At 46.7% G+C, this 13,215-nt stretch overlaps 1 long non-coding RNA gene across 1 annotated transcript in view; it reads right to left on the reverse strand.

Moving 5' to 3' along the window:
• Window positions 1–307: 307 nt before the first annotated feature.
• Window positions 308–13,215, reverse strand: part of LOC148220348 (uncharacterized) — a 33,464-nt gene continuing 20,556 nt past the window's right edge. Inside the window, exons 2-3 of the long non-coding RNA XR_015798973.1 lie at window positions 2,265–2,398; window positions 308–991 (exon numbers count right to left, since the gene is read on the reverse strand). This is a non-coding gene — a long non-coding RNA (uncharacterized LOC148220348). The remainder of the gene's footprint in view (window positions 992–2,264; window positions 2,399–13,215) is intronic.

The raw sequence follows: 13,215 nt of genomic DNA on the forward strand, positions 1-13,215 counted from the left end.
TGGGGACTGTGAGCAAGTTATTGTGTTTCCTACAGCTTCACTGAACTGTGAAGTGTCACATTCTGACAAGCATCACTGCCTTGTTGTGTTGATGGAGATAAAAGTCTGGGTGATGCTACAGTTTTGAGTGAAGAATTAGGGGGCAGATAGGTGGAAACAGGCCTGCTCTGTGAACTATAGGAGTCCAGGACAACATGACATTATATGCCAGTATGCAAATAGAGTTGTCTGCCTGTCACGATCCGCTATTAATGCAGAGCGAGGGTCGTGGTGGTTCTTTTGATCTTAAAGGTGCAAACAGGCAAAATGCAGGGGACAAAATCAGTTTATTCAACAGCAGAAAATCAGTTTATTCAACAATAGCAATGCATTTCATCAAATGCCAACAATTCAGTTACGGTAAAGGGGAGAGGTATAGGAAACAAAGTATAGGGAGAGAAAAAGAAAAAGAAGGGGATGGGAAAATAGCTACCAACAGACGAGACGGGCGTCCTCACGGGTCATCCGATAGACGAGTCTTTGTCCGTGGGGAGATCTCAGGGGTCTTCTCCAGGGGGTAGACGGGTCTTCATCAGTGGAGAGATCTCAAAGGGTCTTTTCCAGAGGGTCGCTCTTTTATAGTCCTTCTCCAAAGCGAGTGGCCTCTGGCCAAGAGGTGGGAAGATTTATGGACCATTGTGTGGTGCTGCAGGAGACAGGTGCGGACAAGCACTCCTCAGTTGGTGGTACAACACAACCTCTGGTTGATGCCATGACAGCACAGTCCAGTGAACACAATACACCAGCACCCAGTCACGAGCATGCATCTTGGCCCGGCCAGGAAAACATTGTTTGGAGTCAGCCTGAGTGGGGGTCCTCGGGGTCTCCTTGCGATGGTTGGGAGGCAAAATCGAGGGGAACTTCGGACCGACCCTTACACCACCCCATGACTCACGATGGTCATCAAGAGCACCCCTTTGTAGAGTTGTGGTGAAGTCTTCAGTTGTGGCGTCTTCAGGACTCATCCAAATTGGTAGCATATCCCGGAAAACAGAAACAGGAAAGTAGGAAAAAGATAAGGGAAAGGATAAGGAAAAGGAGAAAAAGGAAAACAGAGCAAATAAATTATATTCAAATTTTGATTGCTAACAATTTAAAACAATTTGTTCAATTCTTTAATTTTTCAATTTTTTATTAGAAATAAATCAATTTTTTCATTACAAAGCAAGCAAATTTTTGATTAAACAATTTTAATTACCATTAGAAGTTAATAAATTCTAGTTAAAAATCATATTTTATCCTATTTAAAACCTTGTATCAATAACCCAAGAGATGTCAACAGTGACCGATCTGGATACATCTATCACAGATGTCAATTGTGCTAACCGTTTCATTATTCTCCAACTCATAATGTATAGGATTGCTGATAAAACAAAACCAATTAAAACCAAAATCAAAAGAACAATGGTGGGATGACACATTTTGTTCAGGACACCTGTAGCAGTAGGTGACCACCCAAATAGAGTATCCCACCACCTGTGTTCAGCATCTGTCTTTACCCTTTCCAAAACACGATGTATTTTTTTCCACATTGTGATGAACAGCTATTAGAGTTTTCAGTCCGTTTTTCTTGATCCTCTCCAAAATTTCGATCAGATCTTGGTGGAGCAACAATTGCTTCACCAGAGAGAGATTCATTCCAATTGGAGTGGGCAATAGATGGTGGATCAGTGTGTAATTTGACTGCTGTTGTGTTGCATTGTTTAATGTTAATTTTCCTTCTGTGTTGATGGTTTGTCCCAGTTTCGTTCCCCTAAGTTAAGTACATAATGGTTTTTCCCTTTCCCGCCTTTGCCCTAGTCAGTCATCCTAAACCCCTCCCCTTTATCTGGAACCTTCCCTGTCCCTCACCCTAAACCCTGCCCCACTGGATGTCAATCCTTTGTAGCCCCTCCCTTTGTTCTAGAAGTTTCTGTGTCAAGCATTCCCCTTTGTATTCATGATTGGTTATATTGTATGTATCCCCACCCTTGGTTTACCTTATTGGCTCAGTGTACCCCTTTCCCCGCCTTCTGTACCTCCCCCCGTTAACCGTTATTGGCCAGAGTTTTGTGCCCTCCCCTTGCTCCTCCCCCATACTTAAGCCTGTGTAGAACCCCTCAAACTGCCTTTTGCGGTTCCCTCTCCCAACCTCCGGACCTGTTACCTCTTCCTTCAATAAATCCCTTCCCCCAGAACCGTAAAAGGTCTCTCCTGCGCCTCTTTGTCCCTCCCTGACGACTCACCCAGGCGTAGCTGTTGCTACACCTCTTCTGCGGCTCCCAGAGTGGTGCCGGGGAGGGGCCACTCACCGACGCAGGCTTCCCGGAGCTAGCCGTTAGCCCAGGTGAGGTGGGCAGTGGGTGGAAGAAACATCAGACTGCAAAAGATGGTAAGAAGTAACTGGGGCTACATAGGAAAAATCACATCCTGAAATCCTAGTAAAGTTACAGACACAAAAGTTTGAATGATTTTTAGTATTCACTACCAAATTTTCTATGAAAACACTATCACAAGCAGTTCTAAAGCATGCACATCCATTGTCTACATATACCAGTACTGTTTCAGGAATCTCATCTGGATGAATTTCAAAATTGCAAACATTCTGTTCTGTGTCCAAGCAGATATCTTGAGCTCTGATTGCATTACTTTCACAGATACACCCTTGTTGTTCCCGGACAATGCAAGTTTCCAAATTGACAGTTTGCCACCTCCCACCAATTTGATGGGCCCATTCCCTATGCTCGAAAGGATAGAGAATAGTTCCATCATGGTTCAACCCTAATGCAATGATGGGGAATATTGAATGCACTGAAGCATTGCATATAGTCAGTACAAAGGCTGTGGCTGTGTTTGTGCTGGGATCATAGGTAAAATTTACTAAGTTCCACCAGGACTGGAATTCTTTTTCAAAATCAGTGGCACTGTCCCAGACTATTTTTCGAATTTCAGTGGGAAAAGTGCCTTCCTCACCTTCTCTTATAATTAAAGCAGCAACCGACTGCATCCACAACTGGGCCTGGATACAACTGAGAGCCAAAGAGATGTTATTTTGTGTAGCACCAAGTGCATCGATTATCAATTTGTGGTCATTTACATTTACCTTTTCCCAACTTGGTAATATGTTTGATAACAACCACTGTTGGGTCCCCAAAGCTGTTAAGGATGATTGCAGGGGCTGTTGTAATTTGTTTACATCTCCAGCTGTGGTAGCCAATTTATTCATTAGTACTTCTGAATCGATGCTATTCAAAATTCCCAATCCTCTTCCCACAACACCGGTTATGTCTCTTGCCATTCGTTTTTTTAAGAGGATTCCGTTTTCGCACCCAGGTTGTCCATCCCTCAAAAGAAGTCTGCAGAAAGGGTGAACAAGCTGGCTGAACTTCTGAGACATTATTTTGCATCAGCAATTTGATTTGTTTGAGAGACCATGCCGGATTAAACAATATTTGTTGTTGGCCAGTTTTTCTAATTACATATGGTCCAAATTGAAAAATCATAGGACTCAACACAACCGGTGGTTGGGTGGTAGGTTTTACAACATTAACATCAAGTTCCCCCAAGTATTTTGTATTGTTTTTTCCACACATGATTTTATAGGAAAATTGTATAGCAGTTAAATTTAGCCAACAGTCTTGATTTTGGGTTCTACAATATAAAGTCCAGCCATGGGGTCCTATGCCATAACTGTATGCAGGTTCAGTGAGGGATCCAGCCACTAATTTACAAGTTATTGCAACATCATCACCTTGTGTCACCACGAAAGGAGGAAAAACCTTGTTTTTGTCATCCAACACTAAGGGAGTGCTTGCACCATGGTATATAACTACTGCAGTCAGTGTGGGTTTTTCTACAGCATTTATTTTGAACCTATAGGTCAGACCTTTCAAGCTGGACTCATCTGTTGTGTTATTCTGCCAGGAGCATGTTTGTCTTGGTTTGAAAGACAGGTATGGTCTAAGGAAAGGCAAGAGCCCCCTTCCTGAGATGCGGAATGCAACCCCCTCCCTTTTAATTATTTTAGGTCCAAATCAGAAGCCTTCAGGCAGGAGATGTGGGGATAAAGGAAACAGTTCTTTACTGATATCTAACAAGGCAGAAAAACAACAACAGCTATAAAAATTGACAACAGAACAGAACAGTATAGCTCAGTTCCAGTCCCTTTTGGCCGCAGGCCGTCTCCCTGCGCTCAGTTACCGGTGCTGTGGGGGCAGGGCAGGTCCCGTGCAGTTGAAGAGGGGCTGGAGTGATGGCGGCGGACCAGGGGTCAGAGGGGATGGGAAAGTGACTCCCCCTCCAGGTGTCGGTCGTGGTGCTCGGCAGGGTGTCCGGAGATAGTAGGGTGAGATGGGAGAGCAGCAGAGCGATGTCCAAAGGCAGGGAGCGTGGATCTCAGTGCTGGGATGGCAGGGGAGATGCCAGACCGGAGCCCCGGGCTGTCCTCCCACTCCACGAGCCAAGCGAGAGAGAGTCCCCCCCTCCAGACCCCCATCCCACCTTTCCATTTCTGGTTCCTTCCCTTTAAACATCCACCCCAGCACTGGCAGTCGGGGTGCCAGGAGGAGTTGTGTTTCTGCGCCAACCACCTCTGAGGCAGCTTGGACCCCTTCATAGGTGGCCAGGATCTCCCTCTCCTTTGGAGTGTAGTTGGCCTCGGACCCTCTGTAGTTTTGACTCCAGAATCCCAGTGGTCGGCCTCGCATCTCACCAGGCACCTTCTGCCACAGGCTCCAGGACAGACCATGGTTCCCGGCTGCAGAGTAGAGCACATTCTTCACATCTGGTCCCATCCTGACTGGGCCAAGGGCCACCGCATGAGCGATCTCCTGCTTGATCTGGGCAAAGGCTTGCTGCTGCTCAGGGCCCCAGTGGAAATCGTTCTTCTTGCGGGTGACCAGGTAAAGAGGGCTCGCAATCTGACTGTACTCAGGAATGTGCATTCTCCAAAAGCCTATGGCACCTAGGAAGGCTTGTGTTTCCTTCTTGCTGGTTGGTGGAGACATTGCAGTGATCTTATTGATGACCTCACTGGGAATCTGGCGCCATCCATCTTGCCACTTTACTCCCAGGAAGTGGATCTCTTGGGCAGGCCCTTTGACTTTGCTCTTTTTAATGGCGAAGCCGGCTCCCAGCAGAATCTCAATGATCTTTTCTCCTTTCTGAAATACCTCCATTGCTGTGTCCCCCCACACAATTATGTCATCAATGTACTGCAGATGTTCTGGAGATCCACCCCTCTCCAGTGTAGCCTGGATCAGCCCATGACAGATGGTGGGGCTGTGTTTCCACCCCTGGGGCAGTCGGTTCCACATGTATTTCACACCCCTCCAGGTGAAAGCAAACTGAGACCTGCACTCTACTGCCAGAGGAATGGAGAAAAATGCATTGGCGATGTCAATGGTGGCGTACCACTTGGCTGCCTTGGACTCCAGCTCGTACTGCAGTTCCAGCATGTCCGGCACAGCAGCGCTCAGCGGTGGAGTCACCTCATTCAATGCACGATAGTCCACTGTCAATCTCCATTCTCCTTCAGATTTACGCACAGGCCAGATGGGGCTGTTGAAGGGTGAGTGGGTTTTGCTGACCACCCCGTGGCTCTACAGCTCACGGATCATCTTGTGCATGGGGATCACGGCATCTCGATTTGTCCGGTACTGCCGGCGGTGCACTGTTGAGGTAGCAATTGGCACCTGTTGCTCTTTCACCCTGAGGAGTCCCACTGCAGATGGGTTTTCTGATAGCCCAGGCAGGGTGTTCAACTGCTTAATGCCCTCTGCCGCCACAGCAGCTATTCCAAAAGCCCACCTGAGTCCCTTTGGGTCTTTGTAATAGCCATTCCTGAGGAAGTCTATGCCTAGGATACATGGTGCCTCTGGGCCAGTCACAATTGGATGTTTCTGCCACTCTTTCCCAGTCAGGCTCACCTCAGCTTCCAGCAAAGTCAATTCCTGAGATCCCCCCGTAACCCCAGCAATTGAAACAGGTTCCTTCCCGACATGTCCCGATGGTATTAATGTACACTGTGAACCAGTGTCAACCAATGCACTGTGTTCCTGTGGCTCTGATGTGCCAGGCCATCGGATCCACACCGTCTAAAAGATCCGTTTTTCCCGTGCCTCCACCTGGCCAGAGGCTGGGCCCCTCTAGCCCTGGTTATTATTTCTCTCCTGGGCATACATACTGGAGGTTCCTTCAAGGGGATCTGACAGATCATCCTCCCTTCTGTAATACCCTGCACCTTGGTCATGGGAGGCTGAGGCTACTTTCACTTTAGTGGAGTTCCCTCTGTTAGTGTTCCCCTCCCTGCGTTGGCGCACCCATGCTGCCAGGACAGAAGTGGGTTTCCCATCCCACCTTCTCATGTCACATAGAAAAAACCACAGGTCAGCACGTGGGGTGTACACTCTCTCTCCATAGCTGGGGGGCGTTGGGCTCTACTTTTGGGGTCCATGACTCGCACTGGTGCTGCACTGATCTTCCTCACCTCTTCCCTTATCTCCTTCATCTCTTCCTTAAACTCCTCTCTGAGGTCCTTAACCACAGCAGAGACATGAGCCTGCATTGGGCCAGCCATCATACTCTCAAAATTCCTGAGCCTGTTGGCAACAGAACCCACTGTCATTTGGTTGGTATCAGCATCAATCATTGCAATAAAGGGGGTATATTGAGATGGGCCCAGGTTTGCCAGATTCCACAACATCTGCCCTGTGCACCTGACCTTGTCAGGGTCATTGTCATGCTGTCCATCCCTCCCAAAGAGCACCTCCAGTACTGCCACTTCTCTCAGCTGTTGGATCCCTTCCTCAAGGGTATTCCAACGCGATCTCTGGTGGTTCTCCTGCATTCTTTCCCTGTGGACAAATCTCTCTCTCACACTCATTAAAAGTCTCTCCCAGAGGGAAAGGAGACCTGTCTCCCTTACAAATACCTGGTCCACACCTGAGTCCTGGGTCAGGGCTCCCAAATTCCTTGCCTCAGTACCATCCAGTTGCACACCTGTACCCATAAGGTCCCAGACCCGCAGTAACCAGGTTGTAAAAGCCTCACGGCCCCGTCGTACAATGTCTTTTCGCAGGTTACGGAGACTCTCGTATGACAGGGACTCGGTGATGATCTCAACTTCTGGCTCCCCTGCTGGTTGTGAGGGGCCCCCTTCCTGACCCTTATTATCTAGGTGCCTTGTTTTCATCTTAGACTTCCTAGTTTCCACAGGGGCAACTGCTGCTGCTGTGTGCCCCTGCAGTTCAGCTGGAACCTGGACAGATGTAACATCTGTGGGTCCCACTGCTGCACCATCAGAGTCTCCCTCTTTAAGGCAGGGGGAGGGTTTCTCACCAGCTGGGGAGAGGTACTCCTTCAGCATCTGGCCCATCTCATGTATCTCCTTTGCTAGCACCCCCACCCATTCTGGGTGGTTCTTTTCCGAGGTGGGCTGTGGGGCAGGGTCAAACTCTGGGGTAATATCCCTAGTCTCTGGAACAGGGTCAGGCTCTGGGGTAACCTTCTGAGTCTCTTGGACTGGATCAGGCTCTGGGGTAACCTCACTAATCCCTGGGGTAGGTATCAGGGTTGTTATCCTAATCAATCTCCCCTTATCTCTGAATGTTAGAACAGGTTTAACAGGGATATAAGCAACACTAGCCACAGTATAATGTCATTAGCATTTAAAGCGGATTTGAACCCCTTGAAGACTGGTGGGGTGAACTTCAAAAACCCTGTGATGGGTTGCGAGATTTCACCTGCTGCCACTTCCTCACAGTAAGTACCATTATTGAAGTAGCCCCAGAAACACACACTTAGAGTGCGATAGCTCTGAATCCATGTGGCCATCTTCCAGAGAAAATTAAAAATCCATGAATTCCTCAACTGGTCAACCCACAAAATGAACCGGATAATAGCCACAGTAACCTTGGTTATGAGACTCATGTTTGAAAAAGGGCTTGCAAATGGGAGAGATATAGCAGTGACCACATGGAGGCCAATCCAGGGTAAGCTGGACAGCATGGTGTCACCGACCACAAGCTTGGGTAATTCAAGAACTGTTATCCCCTTTTCTACCCCTCTCTCAATGCCCTCAGGCAATGCCCCACGTTGGGCGCCAAAATCTGTCTTGGTTTGTGGGGTTGGCTGGAAAGGTGGAAAAATGCTAATTGGCAACGTAGGGGAAAACCAATCTGGGCTGCCAATGAATGGAAAGACATTGCCACCCGGATAGAGAAGCTGCCTGTGAAAGTCCGTCACGTAGATGCCCATGTCCCCAAGAGTTGGGATAATGAGGAACACCGACACAATGAGCAGGTAGATCAGGCTGCACAGATAGAGGTGTCGAAGATAGATTTAGATTGGCAGCACAAGGGAGACTTGTTCCTGGCTCGATGGGCCCATGATGCCTCAGGTCATCAGGGCCGAGATGCCACCTATAAGTGGGCAAGAGACCAAGGGGTGGATCTAACCTTGGACAGTATTTCTCAAGTTATCCATGACTGTGAGACGTGCGCTGCCATCAAGCAGGCCAAGCGGGTGAAGCCCATCTGGTATGGGGGGCGATGGTCCAAATATAAGTATGGAGAGGCCTGGCAGGTTGACTACATCACACTGCCTCAAACCCACCAGGGCAAGCCCTATGTACTGACCATGGTAGAAGCCACCACTGGATGGTTAGAGGCCTACCCTGTGCCTCATGCCACTGCTCAGAACACCATCCTGGGCCTGGAAAAACAAGTTCTTTGGAGGCATGGTACCCCTGAGAGAATTGAGTCAGACAATGGGACTCATTTCAAGAACAGCCTTATAAACACCTGGGCTAGAGAACACAGCATTGAGTGGGTGTACCATATCCCCTACCACGCACCAGCTGCAGGGAAAGTTGGACGGTGCAATGGCCTGCTTAAAACCACCGTGAAGGCACTGAGTGGGGGAACTTTCAAGAACTGGGAAATTAATCTACAAAAGGCCACATGGTTAGTGAACACCCGAAGTTTCTCTAACCGAGCAGGCCCTGCCCAATCTGAGCCCTTGGGAATATCAGATGGAGATAAGGTTCCAGTGGTACACATGAGAGGTATGCTAGGAAAAACTGTTTGGGTGAATCCTGCCTCCAGCAAAGACAATCCCATCCGGGGAGTTGTATTCGCTCAGGGACCAGGTTGCACTTGGTGGGTGATGCAAAAGAATGGAGAGACCCGATGCATACCCCAAGGAGACCTTGTTTTAGGGTGAAATACCTATAGTACTGTGCCTATGTCTCTAACTGCATGTATGTATATATAATGTAACGGCTTAATTTGATATAGCATATTAGTATGGGAGAAATTCAGGGGTGGATAATCTTGGGGGTTGAATGCTTCCCTTTTCTTTCTGTGGAATTTCTCCCATTGTTATGCTAAGGGGCTACACATTAAGGTAATATTCTCTCGCATGGAGGTGGGTAGAGGGAGCGGGGGGGGAAACCGGAAAAAGGAAAGGTGTGATGGGGGTTGGGAGCGGGCTGGAAACTCTCTCGTTTGGCTCGTGGAGGGAGAGGACGCCCTGTGCTCGGATCTGGCATCACCCCTGCCACCCCAGCGCTGAGATCCACGTTCCCTGCCATTGGATATCGCTCTGCTGCTCTCCCACCTCATCCTACTATCTCCGGACACTGCCGAGCACCACAACTGACACTGTGAGGGGGGAGTCACTTTCCCCATCCCTCTCACCCCTGGGCTGCTGCTGCCATCACCCAGCCCTCTTCAACTGGGCGGGACCTGCCTTGTCCACAACACCAGTAACTGAGCGCAGAGGGAGAGGGCCTGTGGCCAAAAGAGACTGGAACTGAGCTATACTGTTCTGTTGTCAATTTTTATAGCTGTTGTTTCTGCTATTTTGCCTTGTTAGATATCAGTAAAGAACTGTTATTCCTATCCCCATATCTCATGCCTGTCAGCCTCTGATTTGAAACTATAACAATTAAAAGGGAGGGGGTTGCACTCTGCATCTCAGCAAAGGGGTTCTTGCCTTTCCTTAGAAAATACCTGTCTTTCAAACCAAGACAATGACTTAGTGTCCTGGTGTGACTTTCTGATGTTGAATTGTATCCCCATTCATCTGTTTAGCCCATAAACAAGTTTTGTACCTTTAAGGCTGGATTTGAGAGTGAAGGGGGGGTGAAAGGAGAAGTGGTGGAATGTCTGAGGGGGTGGTTTTCAGAACACAGAGATAGGAGTTTCATTGCTTCATCTCCTGGACTGTGTCACCGTGGTGGACAGCGGGAGAAGGCTCTCCTTTGCTTTTAGTTAGTTTTCGACTAAGTGAAGCCGAGAAGTTCCCCAGAAAGTTTTTTTATTTCCTGGAATTATTTGAACCTGATCTGAAGTGAGGACCTGGGGAGAACACCAAGAGCTTGCACCTGCAGCCCACTGGAGCCTGGCCTGGGTGGAGGCATTTTCCAGCGCTGGAGGGACTGACAACAAACTGAGCCAAGCTACCACCCAGAGGAGAGAGACTTTCTGAGTTTGTCATCACTTCAGAGTGGTAAGAGGTTTTGTTGTTTGGTATTGTTATTTTTAAAAATTTTTTGTTTTTTGTGCTGGGCAGTGCTTTGCCTGTTAAATAAACAGTTTTTTTCCACTTGTCTCTGAGGGAATTTCTTCCCGAACCGGTTGCAGGAGGGGCCACTTGGGTTTGCTTCCTGGGGGGAGCCCTTTGGAGGTTTTCTCCCAAATTTGCCCTAAACCAGGGCACTTAGTTTTGCCTGCTCAAAAATATTTGGCAAGGTGTCTGCAAGTGGCATCATTAATTTGTCTGCTTCTGCATTTCCTTCCACCAAGAATCCTGGAAGAGAAGAATGTGCTCTGATGTGAGAGATAAAGTATTTGTTTTTTCTCTGTTGTAAAACTTTTTGCATGCATGCAAGATAATGATATAGATCATCATTATCAACATTCTTTACAAGTGACCCTTCTATTCTTTTGATCACATTAGTGACGTAAGCTAAATATTTAATTAAATTGAGGGATTCCTGAAATAACTGAAATGCTCTGACTACTGCTGCCAAATCCACAATTTGAGGAGAATCTTCCACTGTTTCAATGTCTGGATCCCATGTTTTAATTTTTGGGTTCTGCCATGTTATTACTGATTTTTGTGTCTTTCCTGAACCATGAGTGAATAGTGTTACTGCGTTCAATGGAACTTTACTCAGCATGGGCTTTTCCCTAAAAATTAATTTTACTTGCAACAGCTTGTGGCTTGGAAAGTGAATTGAACAGGCACCTGAATAATCTAACAATGCAATTTGCAATTCTTCTGATTTTTGCAATGCCCATTTGTAATATTCTTTTTTCAATGGCAGATAAATTGTTTTGAAATCTTTGCCTGCCATTGCCAACAATCTTGCTCTGGTCCTGATTATGATCTGAGCTGTCATTTCTAATGTTGTAAAAATTGGTTTTGAAGATCTGTGGGATAAGAAAATCCATTCAATTATCAACAAAGGATCTCTCTTTGAGGTGTCCCATTGAAATATGAGACCATACAATTGCATTTTTTTCTCCAAACACAGCAAGAAAGTATGGCTGTGACATTGCACAACGATGTGCTTGTCTTTGTTGAAGAACTTCAGCAACTTTCTTGAGGCCTTTTTGAGCTTCAGGTGTGAGAGTTCTGGGAGATTTAATGTGGCAATCTCCTCTCAATAAGTTGAAAAGTGGTGCAAGTTCATAATTGGCGATTCCCAAAATTGGTCTGATCCAATTGATTTCTCCCAAAAGCTGTTGCAGATCTTGCAAATTGTGGACATTGGTTCTGAGTTGTATCTTCTGTGACCTAATTGCTTGCTCTGTGATTCTCCATCCCAAGTATTTCCATGGTGAGACTTCTTGGATTTTTGATGTAGAAACTTCCAGTGCTGCTTTTTGAACTTCTGCAAACACGCTGTCACAAGCCTCTTGCATTTCTTTGTGTGTTGGTGCTGCAGTGAGCAGATCATGCATGTAATGTATGATCATTGCTTGTGGATGTTTCTCTCTCACTGGAGACAAAGCCTGTGCCACGAACCATTGGCAAATTGTTGGCGAGTTTTTGAGTCCTTGGGGAAGAACCACTCAATGATATCTTTGCAAAGGTTCTTGTTTGTTGGTGCTAGGGACAGGAAATGCAAATCGAGAAGCATCCTCTGGATGAAGTGGAATGTGGAAAATAAAATCTTTCAGATCTATAATTACAAATGGCTATTCTGTGGTCCCATTTCTTCAATGACCTCGTTGGTTTTCCTGAGGTCATGGAGCAATCTCCATGAATTGGAAGTTTTCTTGTGGATAACACTGGAGAATTCCAGGGACTATTTTTCAGTTTGATGTGTCCTTTCTGCAATTTTTCCTTCACTCATTTTTTGAGAACACTCAGTTTCTCCTTTTCCAGGGGCCATGATCCACCCAGAAAGGACTGTCTGTCTTCCAGGTTAATTTCAGGGTGATGAGTGCCTCAGTGACCCCTATTAAAAATCCACTTCTGTTTTTGTTCCCCATTGTCACAGGACGTCTCTTCCCCATACTGTGATGGGTTTCTGTACAATGAAGGGATAAATGATTGCTACCTTTCCTTCTGGTCCTGTAACAATGATTGAGTTCTCACTCCACAAACAAAACGTGGTTCCTCCAATCCCAGTGAGAGATTTTAAAGGTGTAATCAAGTTCCACTCTCCTGACCAAAAGATATAGGAAATGGCTGTGACATCTGCACCAGTGTCCAACATGCCTGTGATTGTTTTGCTATTATATGTCAAGTCGCAGGTTATTTGTGGTCAATCTTGGCCTATCTGTTTCACCCAGAAGACATCCATCTCCATGTCTTCACTTTCAGATGATACCTGCTATTTCACAATTGGCATGACTCCTGGTTCAATTGCATTGGATGGTAGAGCAATGGCTGTGGCTATTGGAGTATTTTTCAGAATGATCAATGGTGTTTGCACAGCCTGAGCTAAAACTGTTAATTCTTCATTATGATTTGCTGAAATTACTGTTGGATGGATGATGAACCCTAAAATGCTGCTTCTGTCCCTGCCTATGATTAAAAATTCTTGCCTTTTCCATGATATTCCAGTGACTCCTGTGGATATCACTGCATTACTCTTGTTCACGAAGTATGTTAATTTGGAAGCTGCCACTTAGCATCATGCCCCTAGGGGTAATAGGTCTGGGTAGCTGGGGAAATGGC

The sequence above is a fragment of the Sturnus vulgaris genome, chromosome W, assembly GCF_052056855.1.
Source record: "Sturnus vulgaris isolate bStuVul1 chromosome W, bStuVul1.hap1, whole genome shotgun sequence".
In the NCBI taxonomy this organism is placed as follows: Eukaryota; Metazoa; Chordata; class Aves; order Passeriformes; family Sturnidae; genus Sturnus; species Sturnus vulgaris.